Source organism: Myotis lucifugus, unplaced genomic scaffold (genome assembly GCF_000147115.1).
Source record: "Myotis lucifugus unplaced genomic scaffold, Myoluc2.0 scaffold_196, whole genome shotgun sequence".
NCBI classification, from domain to species: domain Eukaryota; kingdom Metazoa; phylum Chordata; class Mammalia; order Chiroptera; family Vespertilionidae; genus Myotis; species Myotis lucifugus.
This window is the reverse complement of record NW_005871244.1, coordinates 2167909-2180676: the sequence shown is the minus strand read 5'-3', so window position 1 is coordinate 2180676 and position 12768 is coordinate 2167909.

Genomic DNA, 12768 nt, shown 5'->3' with positions numbered 1-12768 from the left:
AAGCCGCAGTTTGCCAACCACAGGCTTCTTGTTTAGTTTATTGGAATAGAGTTGTTCGTAGTATTTTTAAAATAATCTTTTGTATTTATGTGGGGTCTATTGTTATTTCACCTCTTTCATTTCTGATTTTGTTTATTTGGGTCCTGTCTCTTTGCTTCTTGGTGAGCCTGGCTAGAGATTCATCAATCTTGTTTGTCCTTTCAAAGAACCAGCTCCTGGTTTCATTGATCTTTTGTATTGTTTTTTGGTCTCTATGTCATTTATTTCTGCTCTGATATTTATTATCTCCTTCCTTCTGCTCACTATGGGCTTTTCTTGTTGCTCTCTTTCTAATTCTTTAAGTTGTAGAGTCATATGATTTATTACCAGTTTTTCTTTTCTTTCTTTTGTTTTTTTTTTTTTGAGATAGGCCTGTAGTGCTCTGAACTTCCCTCTCAGGATTGCTTTCACTGTGTCCCATAGGTTTTGGATTGGTGTGTTTTCATTGTCATTCGTTTCCAGGATGTTTTTAATTTCTTCTTTGGTAACCCAATCATTATTTAATAGCATGCTATTCAGCCTCCAAATGTTTTAATTTTTTGATTGTTTTTATTGTAGTTGATTTCCAATATTATGCCATTGTGGACTGAGAAGATGCTTGATATGATTTCAATCTTCTTAAATTTGGAGAGACTTTGTCTGTGACCCAATATGTGGTCTATCTTTGAAAGTGTTCCGTGTGCACTTGAGAAGAATCTATATTCTGTAGCTTTGGGATGAAATGTTCTGAAGATGTCAATAAAGTTTATCTGATCTAGTGAGTCATTGAGGATTGCTGTTTCTTTGCTGATATTTTTGGCTAGAGGATTTATCCAGTGATGTCAATGGGGTATTAAAGTTCCCCTGCTATGATCATATTGCTGTTGATCTCTCCCTTGATATCTTCCAGACATTTTTTTTATGTACTTGGATGCTCCTGCATTGGGTGCATATATGTTTACCAGAGTTATTTCTTCTTGTTGGATTGCTCCCTTTAGTATTATGAAGTGGCCTTCCTTATCTCTTTTTATGTCTTTCACTTTGAGATCTAATTTGTCAGATATAAGTATTGCTACACCAGCTTTTTTTCCATTTCCATTCGCCTGAAAAACCTTTTTCCATTCTTTCACCATCAGTCTGTGTGTGTCTTTTTTTCTGAGGTGGGTTTCCTGTAGACAGCAGATATATGGGTCATGTTTTCTTATCCACTCAGTTACCCTATGTCTTTTGATTGGGGCATTTAATCCATTTACATTTAAAGTTATTATTGATAGATTCTTTTTTGTCGCCATTCTTATTCTTTACCCCTGTGTTCCTTCTTTGTTTCTTATTTATTTATTTTTTTACAGCAGACCCTTTAGCATTTCTTGCATTGCTGGTTGGTGGTAATAAACTCCCGTAGTCCTTTTTTGTCTGTGAAGCTCTTGATTTCACCCTCAATTTTGATTGATAGCCTTGCTGGGTACAGTATTCTTGGATTCAGACCCTTCCTTTGCATGACTTTGTATATTTCATTTCATTCCCTTCTTACCTGATGTGTTTCTGTTGAGAAATCCGTCACGAGTCTGATGGGGAATCCTTTGTAAGTAACTTTCTATCTCTCTCTGGCCGCTTTTAAGATTCTTGCTTTGTTGTTGGTGTTTGCCAATTTAATTATAATGTGCCTTGTTGTCGGTCTTTTGGGGTTCATTTTGTTTGGGACTCTGTGAGCTTCTTGGATTTGTGTGAGTTTTTTCTTCCCTATATCAGGGAAGTTTTCTGTCATTATTTTTTCAAACAGGTTTTCTATTCCTTGCTCTGTTTCCTCTCCTTCTGGCACCCCTATTATGCGGATGTTGTTTTGTTTCGTGTTGTCCCAGAGTTCTCTGAGGCTCTCCTCCTGCTTTTTAATTTTTTTTCTAGAAGCTGCTCTGCTTGGGTATTTTTTCCTACCTTGTCTTCTAGCTCACTGATGCGGTCCTCTGCTTCTTCTAGTCTACTGTTGATGCTTTCTATTGAGTTCTTTATAGCAGTGATGTCATTTTTCATTTCTCCTTGGTTCTTCTTCATTTCCTCTTGGTTCTTACACATATTGTTGAATTTGTCTTCCATTCTTTTCATCCACCTTATGACCATTTCTCTGAATTCTTTCTCTGACAGGTTGCTTGCCTCCATTGCCTCCATTTCATTTACTTCCTTTTCTGGTGATGGCTGTTTTTCTTTCATATGTGGGCTGTTTCTTTGTCTCTCCATGATATCTCTTTTCCAGGTGTTTGGATATGTAGTTCTCTCTCTGCTGCATTGATTTAAAGGCACAAAATACAACACAACAAGGCACAGCGTACAAGGCACTGAACACAAATGTATTCACGATACTAATAACCCCAAATAAAGGTGACCACCAGAGCAAAGAGAATTAGGGGATAAGGAAGAAATAAGAGAAAAAGAAAAAAGAGAAAAAGAAAAAAAAGGAGTGCAAAAATGAAATTGGGAAGAGGAAAAAAAAGTAAGAGAGAAAAGAAAGAGAATGAAATAGAAGAGGGGAAGAAACTATTTATGTGGGGAGAAAACTCCAATAGAATAGCCACTAATCCCAACAAATTCCAGCAACAGATCCCTGGAGATGAATGCAAACGACAAACAACAACTAATATCAAGCGAGGTGAGGGAAAACAGAAGCAAAAAAATAACCGGAAAAAAAACCCAACAAAAATAACAAGAAAAAGCAAAACAATCTCACAAACAAGCATAAAAACCCCAATATACTCAACAATCAAGCAAACAACAACAAAATGACAGAGAGAAAAAAAAACTTGGATAGTGAAGAAAGAGAAGAGAGAGGTGTATATGGATTTAGAGCAGGAGATTGGTAATTAGATATATAAGTAGGGTTAAATTTTAACAGGGGGTAAAAATAAGGAATAGGGGAAATCTAAAGCAGGGATAGGGTAAGAGAAACAAGACAACAAAAGGGGAAAAGTGAGGAAGAGAGTTTTGGCATAAAGGTAAAGTTGAGGTAGAGTAAAAGGATGCTAAAGGAAAGATGAAAATAGAATGTAGAACACTAATCCCAAAATATTCACCTTAACAAGACATGACCCAAAGGAAACAAAGCATGAATGTACTCACGGCACTGATAACCCCAATATAAGCAACCACCTGAGAAAAGATAATTAGGGGAGAGAAAAGAAAGCACAAATGGTATCTAAGAGAGAGAAAAAAAGATAGGAGAGAAAAGAAAAAGGAGAATATATATTTATGGAGAAAACACCACAGAGCCAACAGATAAACCAAACAAATACAAACACCAAACACTCAGTAAAGAAGGTGGGGGCAGAATCTGTAGAGGCTGAGCTGATATACAGGAAATAAGGTTAAGAATTGGATAAATATGGGGAGGACCTCAATTCAGTATAGAGAAAGTAGGAAAGGGATGAGTGGATAAGAAGAGAAAGAAGGGGAACAAAATAATATATTTAAAAAAATTGACTTAAAAAATGGTATAAAAATAGAAAATAGCAAGTAAAAATAAAATAAAATTGAATGATGAAAAATTAATGTGAAAAGAAGTAGAAAATAAAGCAACAAACAAAAAAGGAAAAGAAAAAAGCAAAAAAAGAGCAACAAACAAAAAAAAGGAAAACAAAGAAAAAAGGAAAAAAAAAGCTAACAAAATAATAATATAAAAATAAAAATGGAAAATTGAAATGTCAATCCTTTGGGTGACTTAAGATCCCAGTTTTCTGGAATGTCTGTGATTTTTTTCCCTCTCCCCTTCAATTTTGATTTATAGTCTTTTTTTTTAAATATGTTTTATTGATTTTTTACAGAGAGGAAGGGAGAGAGATAGAGAGTTAGGAACATCGATGAGAGAGAAACATCGATCAGCTGCCTCCTGCACATCTCCCACTGGGGATGTGCCTGCAACCCAGGTACATGCCCTTGACCGGAATCGAACCTGGGACCTTTCAGTCCGCAGGCCAACGCTCTATCCACTGAATCAAACTGGTTTAGGCTTATTTTCTTTCTTGGCAACTCCTCATTTTCTTTCCTCTGGGAATTGTGTTGTCTCCCCATTCTGACTATCACCAGAAGGGTCAAACGTCGAGTTGTGTGGGCCTGGGCCATGTGCAGTGGGAGCTTCGCACCACCCGAGTGTCGCTGAAGAGCTCCGACACCAAGATGTGTGGCTGCCATGGGTTGGGGGGAGCCACGCTGGCCCAGGATCAGTGTCACCGGTGCTCAGTGTGGCCTTGTGTGTGCACCTAGAATCAGGGACCCTGACTGTGCCATGCTGAAACAGGGACCTTGCTGCAGTGTGCCAAAAAACAGTGTCCCCTAGTGTGTGCCAGGAGTCAGAGTTCCCCTGTGCCCACACCAATAATTGAGTATCAGAGTCTCTGTTGCTTGGTGTGGCCTTGCGCTGAGTATCAGGGTCCCTGTGTGTGCATGCACCAAGAATTGGAGTCACTGGCTCTTAGTGTGAATGCCCTGGGAATCCAGGATTCCAGGTGCACGCGATAAGAAACAGAGTCAAGTCACTGGTGCTCAGTGCTGCCTCTCGTGTGGAGAATAAGGGTCCCCGGTCTGCTTGGGGGACCGGGTTCCCAGTAGCACTGTGTCAGCAGGAGGTTCACTCCTGCGCTCTGGAAAACAGACTTCCGTGTGCGCTTGCCCAGAATCGAAGTCAGGTGGCACTGCCGCCCTGCATGGGTGATAGGTTTGGTTGCTCGATTGCGTTAAGGGGAACAGATTCCCAGTGTCTGTGCACACCCAGGCTCAAATTTTTGTATCAGTGCTGCGGCCCTGTGCGAGGGGCGGGTCTAGCAGTTCCTATGGTGCTACCAGGAGCCTGTGGGGAGGGGGATGGGCTTTGTGACTCACAGAAATCCACGGCTGGGATGTCTGGATTCTTGATGTCTGTGGGTCTGCATCTGTGGTCATAGGTCTCTGTCCCCAGTGGCTGTAGGGTCCCGGTTTGTGTCTGAGACCAGACTGGGTGGTGCTGAGGACAGGCTCCTAGTCTCAAGCAGCTCTGTTTTTCAAGATGGCATGGTCTCTGTGTCCGTGCTGGCTGCCCCTTGAGTGTCCGCAGTGGCAACAGGGCTTCGCTGTCTAAGACTGCCCAGATGGCCACCCCTTGGAAGACCTGCAGGATCTAACTGTCCCTAGCTTATACACACACACACCACATACGTCCACACACTCCTCTATCCCTCACTCTCTCCCTCCCTACCTTCCTGCCGGTCACCATCTTCCTGTCAGCTTTCATCAGCCATGATGTTTCTTTATAATACCAATAGAAATATGCCAGTCATGAAAAATCACTGACATGCTCATATGGTTTTGAATTGTTTAAATTCCCATGAAGAAGTAGATGAAAAAGGAAGACAAAAGTATATTTCACAATAATTTCTTACCTTATATTTATGCTCAAATGTTCATCTTTACCCATTATAAACACAGCTACACATTCAAAATTTTCTGAAATGTACTCAGTAGGGATTCACTCATCAAGTTAAACACTACTATTTTTTTTAAATTGCCTAAGAAAAAACCAACCTCTCCTGAGCTCCCAAGTTAACAGGTAAAAATCACTCACTGGGTACTTCCTATGATGTGTTTTGGTCACCTGCTTGTGGGCATTTCTCCCACATCAGTCTGAGAGACTCTGGAGTAAAGAGACCATACACCTTTCTGTACCCTCCCCACCCAGGATAGGGTCTGGACCAATATATTTCCTCTACCTCTCTTTAAGGCAGGGGTTCTTCAGATGTGGTTCCTTAATCAGCAGCACTAGCATCGCCTTGGAACTTGTTAGAAATGCAGATTCTCTGGCCCTGCCCTCACCTATTGCATCAGAAAACTTGGGAGTTGGGGTCCAGATATGTGTTTTATAAGCCCTCTTCATAGAGTATCCATTCTAACTACTGCTGTATGGAATCTATATATATAAAAGCCTAAGTGACCATTCGACTGTTCCACTGATAGCTATGATGCACACTGACCACCAGGGGGCAGACGTTCCAACCGGTAGGTTAACTTGCTTCTGGGGTCCGGCTGATCGGGACTGGGTGAGACGGGCCAGACATGCCCTGAAGCCCTCCTGCAGTCCCTCCCTGGCCCTGATTGTGCACCAGTGGGGTCCCTCAACCTGGCCTGCACCCTGTCACAATCCAGTACCTTGGGGGATGTCAGGGAGCCAGTTTCAGCCTGATACCTGCAGGCCAGGCCTAGGGACTCCACCGGTGCATGAATCTTTGCACCGGGCCTCTAGTGAATACATAAATTCCCAAGACAATGAGAAATGCATATAGGACACACTATGATTTATCTAAATGTCAGTAATACTGCTATCGACCAATTTAGAGCTCAGGGGCTTACGGATATTCTGGAGCACTGAACCTGGTCTTTGCATGACATCATGGTGTGCTTGTCCTCAATTATGAGAACTACAGAAAAATCGATGTCCTGCCTCTAGGTCACAGCTTTCTATCTCACTGCTGCCCCCTTGTGACATTCTTCAGCTGCTAATACTCATTGATCCTTATCCCACCAAGACAGAAAGAATTGGTGTGTGTGTGTATGTGTGTGTGTGTGTGTGTGTGTGTGTGTGTGTCTGTCTGTCTGTCTGTTATAGCTGCCTAGGAAGGGGGTCTGAGTTTTCTTTGCATCAGAGGTTCTTGCACAGTGGCTGGGGCACTGCATAAGTCAGTGGTTGGCAAACTGCGACTTGCGAGCCACATGCGGCTCTTTGGCCCCTTGAGTGTGGCTCTTCCACAAAATACCAACTTCTGCGCATGGGCCACGAAGTTTCAATCGCACTGTACATGCATGCCTGCACGTGGTATTTTGTGGAAGAGCCACACTCAAGGGGCCAAAGAGTCGCATGTGGCTTGCAAGCTGCAGTTTGCCGACCACTGGCATAAGTGATTAAGGAGTGAATGGAGGATCCATCATATACCCAGTATTTAAGAAAGCAGCCATCATTTATAAGGTAATCATAGTGGGAAGAGAGGGAATGTTGTGAACAGCAATCGTGCATCATTCTTCTCTGGCCATTTCAGCAAAGCACTGATAATTTTCATTTCAGCTTACATGCTGAAGGATAATTGAGCTGTACATCTTTAGATGGTCCTGTCACTAGACTTCATCCTAATTTATGAGAAAATTCGCCAGGCCCGCTGCCTTGTCTTCCACTGGGTTCAATACAAATTAGACAATAGTGAAAACAACTCCTGGAGATTGTATATTAGTCAGGGAGGCAAAAATATGAAAGAAGCACTGAGCTCCCTACCCAAGTGGATAGTCTGATTGCTGAAGAAATTAAATCCACCCATGAAGAAGATCCATGAAGAAGAACACTTTCAAAGACAGGAAAGTACATGTGTTGAGATAGGGAACCCACTGTGTTTTGAGATGTTAAGAAGATTGCAGGCAAAGGCTTTAGCAGAGGTAGAGTTTGGATATGGACCATTAGTTAGAAGATAGTAGGAAGCCAGGACCTGTAAAAAATCCTGAGAGGAATGGGGAATCAGAGAGAGTGGCAGGGGGTACAAAACCCACAAGTGCCAAGGGCAGCAGAGATGAGGGGGACTGTGGCAGAGTGTGTACCTGTATATGCGAAGCATCATTCCAAGTAACTGTATACTAATATGGAAAGAGCATTAGACTCTAAGTTATTTGTCTCTGTGTACATCAGAGTGGCCAAATTACTGGGGCTGTGCTTGTCCTATGTCAGTTCCAGGGTTCATAGCACAAGTTAAGGTCAGAATCCAGTGGCATTCTGAATTTAACATTAAATTCTAACACAATAGAATAGAAGGTAAACACATGAAAAGATACTAATCTCTTTCAATCATTATAGAACTGTAAAATGAAACCACAAGGTGATACCTTTACATAAACACCAGAATGGCTAAAATGAAGGAAATAAAATACCTATTGTTGGGGAGGATGTAAAGCAATCAGCATCTTTTCACACTTCCAGTGAGAAGTGAAGTTGGTATAACCCCTTAAGAAAAGCATTTCCCGCCCTAACCAGTTTAGCTCAGTGGATAAAGCGTCAGCCTGTGGATTGAAGGGTTTCAGGTTTGATTCCGGTCAAGGGCATGTACCTTGGTTGCGGGCACATCCCTAGTGGGGGTTGTGCAGGAGGCAGCTGATCGATGTTTCTAACTCTCTATTCCTCTCCCTTCCTCTCTGTAAAAACTCAATAAAATATATATATTTTTAAAAAAGAATTTCTCAGTATCTTCTAAGCTGAACAAATGCATACCCTGTGACATGAAGGACATGTAAAGGGGTGTTTATAACAACATTATTTATAACTAGTGGCCCAGTGCATGAAATTTGTGCATGGGGGGGGGATTTCCTTCAGCCCAGCCTGCACCCTCTCCAATTGGGGACCCCTTGCGGGATGTCCCTCTCACAATCTGGGACTGCTGGCTCCTAACCGCTCACCTGCCTGCCTGCCTGATCGCCCCAAACTGCCTCTGCCTGCCTGCCTGATTGCCCCAAACTGCCTCTGCCTGCCTGCCTGATTGCCCCTAACCCCTCTGCCTGCCTGCCTGATCACCTCTAACTGCCCTCCCCTGCCGGCCTAATCTTGCCCCCAACTGCCCTCCCTTGCCAACCTGATCTTGCCCCCAACTGCCCTCCCCTGCCGGCATGATCTCGCCCCCAACTGCCCTCTCTGCCTCGGCCCCCACCACCATGGCTTTGTCCAGAAGGAAGTTGGATGTCCGGAAGATGGCTGGTCAACCCAGTCTAATTAGCATATTACCCTTTTATTAGTATAGATAGATTATATAGGATAGGATTGTTTAAATGGGGGAGAAAAGCCTTTTTTTCAGCAGGAGGAGATGCTCTTGGCAGACAAAAATACATAATCCCTATATCTGGATTGATAGCCAGCCATATGCACTATACTGCCAAACTGGTAATGAAAAAATTGAACTGCTTTCTTACAACTTACACCAAACAGCTGTTACCCTTAAAACCCCTCCTTAGCCCCCACCTTAGGTTCTGCCTTTGCAGTTCACCCAGATTAGGTTCTGATTGGTCAGTTTCTATGCCAGCGTCAAAAGCTCTGCCTCCTAGGTAGCCATTGGCACCCAGATTTGGTTCTGATTGGTCAGTTTCTACGCCAGTCAGCGTCAAAAGCTCTGCCTCCTAGGCAACCATTGGCTCCTGGCACGTCACGCAGATTTGGTTCTTATTGGTCAGTCTCCATGCCAGTCAGTGTCAAAAGCTCTGCCTCCTAGGCAGCCATTGGCTCCTGGCACTTCACCAAGATTTGGTTCTGATTGGTCAGTTTCTATGCCAGTCAGCGTCAAAAGCTCCACCTCCTAGGCAGCCATTGGCTCCTGGCACTTTACTCAGATTTGGTTCTGATTGGTCAGTTTCTATCCCAATCAGTGTCAAAAGCTCCATGTCCTAGGCAGTCATTTGCACCTCACACTTCACCCAGATTTGGTGCTGATTAGTTGTTTTCTAATCCAGTCCAGTCAGCATCTCTAGGCCTATCTCCTGGCCTGATCAGAGAGGTGGGGCTGATCAGCAGCTCCCGGGGAAGCCTGGAGAGAAACAGAGGCATGGCTGCTGGCGAAGCCCAGAGAGAGAGAGGCAACAGTTGATCAACAGCTGCCATAGAGGCTGCAGATCAGACCCTGCCTCTCTCTTTGGGCCTCTCTCTGGGCCTGATCTGCAGCCCCCTCCACAGCCAGTGCTGGGTTGCCGCACCCACAGCAGTGGCTGTCAGTGCTGGGTCACCATGGCAACCCAGCACTAACTGCAGGCCTGACTTCTGGTCAGTCGAGCCTTCGGTCGTTATGGACCCTGGGTTTTTATATATTAGGATGATCATAAACTGGCAATAACTCAAGTTTCCATCAACAGTGGAATGGATCCATTGTATCACAGACACACTGAACAACTTTTGCTGCTCTCCTCATCAAACAACTTTCTTGGTAAGGCTTATCTGTACTTTATCAGTTTTCCACAATTAAATTGGCATTTCTTTAAAATAATGCTGAAGTAAAACGAAAAGAGAAAAAGCCACCTAAACTCTGTACATTTTATTCCTACTAAAGGGAAGCTTCTGTGGCTCCATGCAATGCACTTTGAATGTACTGAGGCACACTGCTCAGTAAATCCTATGGCAGTGGTTCTCAACCTGTGGGTCGTGACCCCTTTGGCGGTCGAACGACCTTTTCACAGGGGTCGCCTAAGACCATTCTGCATATCAGATATTTACATGACGATTCATAACTAGCAACATTACAGTTATGAAGTGGCAATGAAAATAATTTTATGGTTGGGTCACAACATGAGGAACTGTATTTAAAGGGCCAGAAGGTTGAGAACCACTGTCCTATGGTTTCCTATCAAAGCCCCCAACTTTAAGAGCTGCCCTAAGATCTTTGTTTGCACCCCTAAACACTATAGTTTTACCTGATCTTAAACTTTTTAATATGCGCATGATAATCTTGTTTACTCTTTTGACTTAATTTTGTTCACTATAATGAAAGTCATTTATCCTGATACTATTAGCTATAATTACTTGTTCAGAATATATTTGCCAGTTCTAATAATGAGCATTTGTATTCTTTCCAGTTTTATAATGATGCTATAAATAGCACACAGAAAAACCACCCCCCCCAAATAAAACTTCATATCAAAGGAATTCTCATATATTGGATTCCTTAATTGTCAATATTTTTAATGTTTTAAATGACAGCTTTATTAGTTTTAAAATTTTTACTTATACCTGTAAAAGAGTTTTTAAATTTTTGGCAAAATAATGTTCACAGAACATTTTTTCTATCGGTGATTAAGATAGTTTTGTACAGTTTCAGTTTGAAAAGTCCTCAACTACTGTGGAAATAGAGGATTGGCTTGTCCTCTATCTTCTTCCTCTTTAGTGTTCTTGACCTACTGTATTACTACATAATATTTACATTCACCTGGTTAAATGTCACACGAAATGATTGTTGGGATTTTGTTTGTGATGACATCAACTCTTTAAAATAATTCAGAAAGAACTGATATTTTTATAATATTGTTTCCCAGTTGGTGAACATAGCATATTTTTTATTTCTTTGTTTAACATTCTTTTTAAAAAATATACCTTAATTGTTGAAAGTATTACAGATGGCAGGTGAGGGGTGGAAGGGGTCAATGGGAAAAAATGGGACAACTGTAATACTTCCAACAATAAAGATAAATTTAAAAAAGAAAATATTACAGATGTCCCCTTCCCTCCCCCCAGCATATTTTTCTATTTCTTGAAGTTATTATTAGTATTTATATTAGTTTCCTAGGGCTGCAGTAGCAAAGTACCACAAACTGGGTTGTTTAAATAACAGGAATTTATTATCTCACAGTTATGGAAGCTAGAAGTTCAAGATCTAGGTGTTAGCAAAGTTGATTCCTTCTGAGGGCTATGAGAGAGAATCTGCCCCATGCCTCCCTCCTAGCTTCCTGGCAGTGCCTTAGCTTGTGACAGCATAATTCCAATCTTCTCATGACATTCCCTCCCCCCACCATGTGCATATCTATATACAAAGTCCTTCTTTATATAAGGACACTGGTCATATTGATTATGGGCCTATCCTACTCTAGTATTATCCAATTCCAAATCCATCTCCACATTTGTAGGTATTTGTTACAGCAACACCCTACTTCTCAGTACCAAAATCTATATTAGTTTGCTAGGGATGCCATAATAAAGTACCATAAACTTAATGGCTTAGACAGCAAAAATATATTGTCACACAGTTCTGGAAGCTAGAAGTCCAAAAGGAAAGTGTTGGCAGGGTTGGTTCCTTCTGAGGGCCCTGAGAGAAGGACCTGTTGGCCTCTCCCCTTGGCTTTCCTCCATGTGTGTCTGCTTCTCTGTACAAATTTCCCTTTTCTATAAGGATACCGTATTATATTATGTCATATTACATTAGGTTTCACCCTAATGACCCCACCTCTATTAATTCTATTTTCAATAATGCTATCTATATAAAAGCCTAATACGCTAAGTGTCCAACCAATCTGTTGACTGTTCGCTCAACTGTTTGACCAGTCGCTATGACGTGCACTGACCACCAGGGGGTAGATGCTCCAACCAGTAGGTTAGCTTGCTGCTGGAGTCCAGCTGATTGGGACTGGGCCACATGTCCTGGAGTCCTCCCGCAGTATCTCCTTGGCTGGCCAACCTCCTGCATTCCCTACCCGGCCGGTTGGCCCCCATTGGCCCCAATTGGGAGTGGGCAAGTCGGCCCCGATTGCCGGCCAGGCTGAGGGACCCCACTTGTGTACAAATTTGTGCACCGGGCCTCTAGTTTCCAACTAAGTTTACATTTAGAGGTGCTGGGGGTTAAGATTTCAACATATGAATTGGGCAGTGAACCTATAACAGTATCGTTGAATAGATTTTCTAATTTTTCTATGTAGGTCTTTACTTTGTTAGATTTATTCTATGGTATTTGTGCCATTTATCAATTTATTGCTTCTCAGCTTGAAACATATCCTTCAATATATGCTCTGTGATATAAAAAAATTATAACTGTGTATGATGCCAGGTGGGTAATTGAATTATCAGGGATCACTTTGTAAACTATATAATTGACTAACTACTATGCTGTACACCTGATACTAATATATATATATCTGTCCATCTGACCGGTAGCTATGACGTGCACTGACACCAGGAGCTGCCATGACGTGCACTGGCCATTTAAAAATAAATGGCACCACAGACCTGGCACCAACAAACCA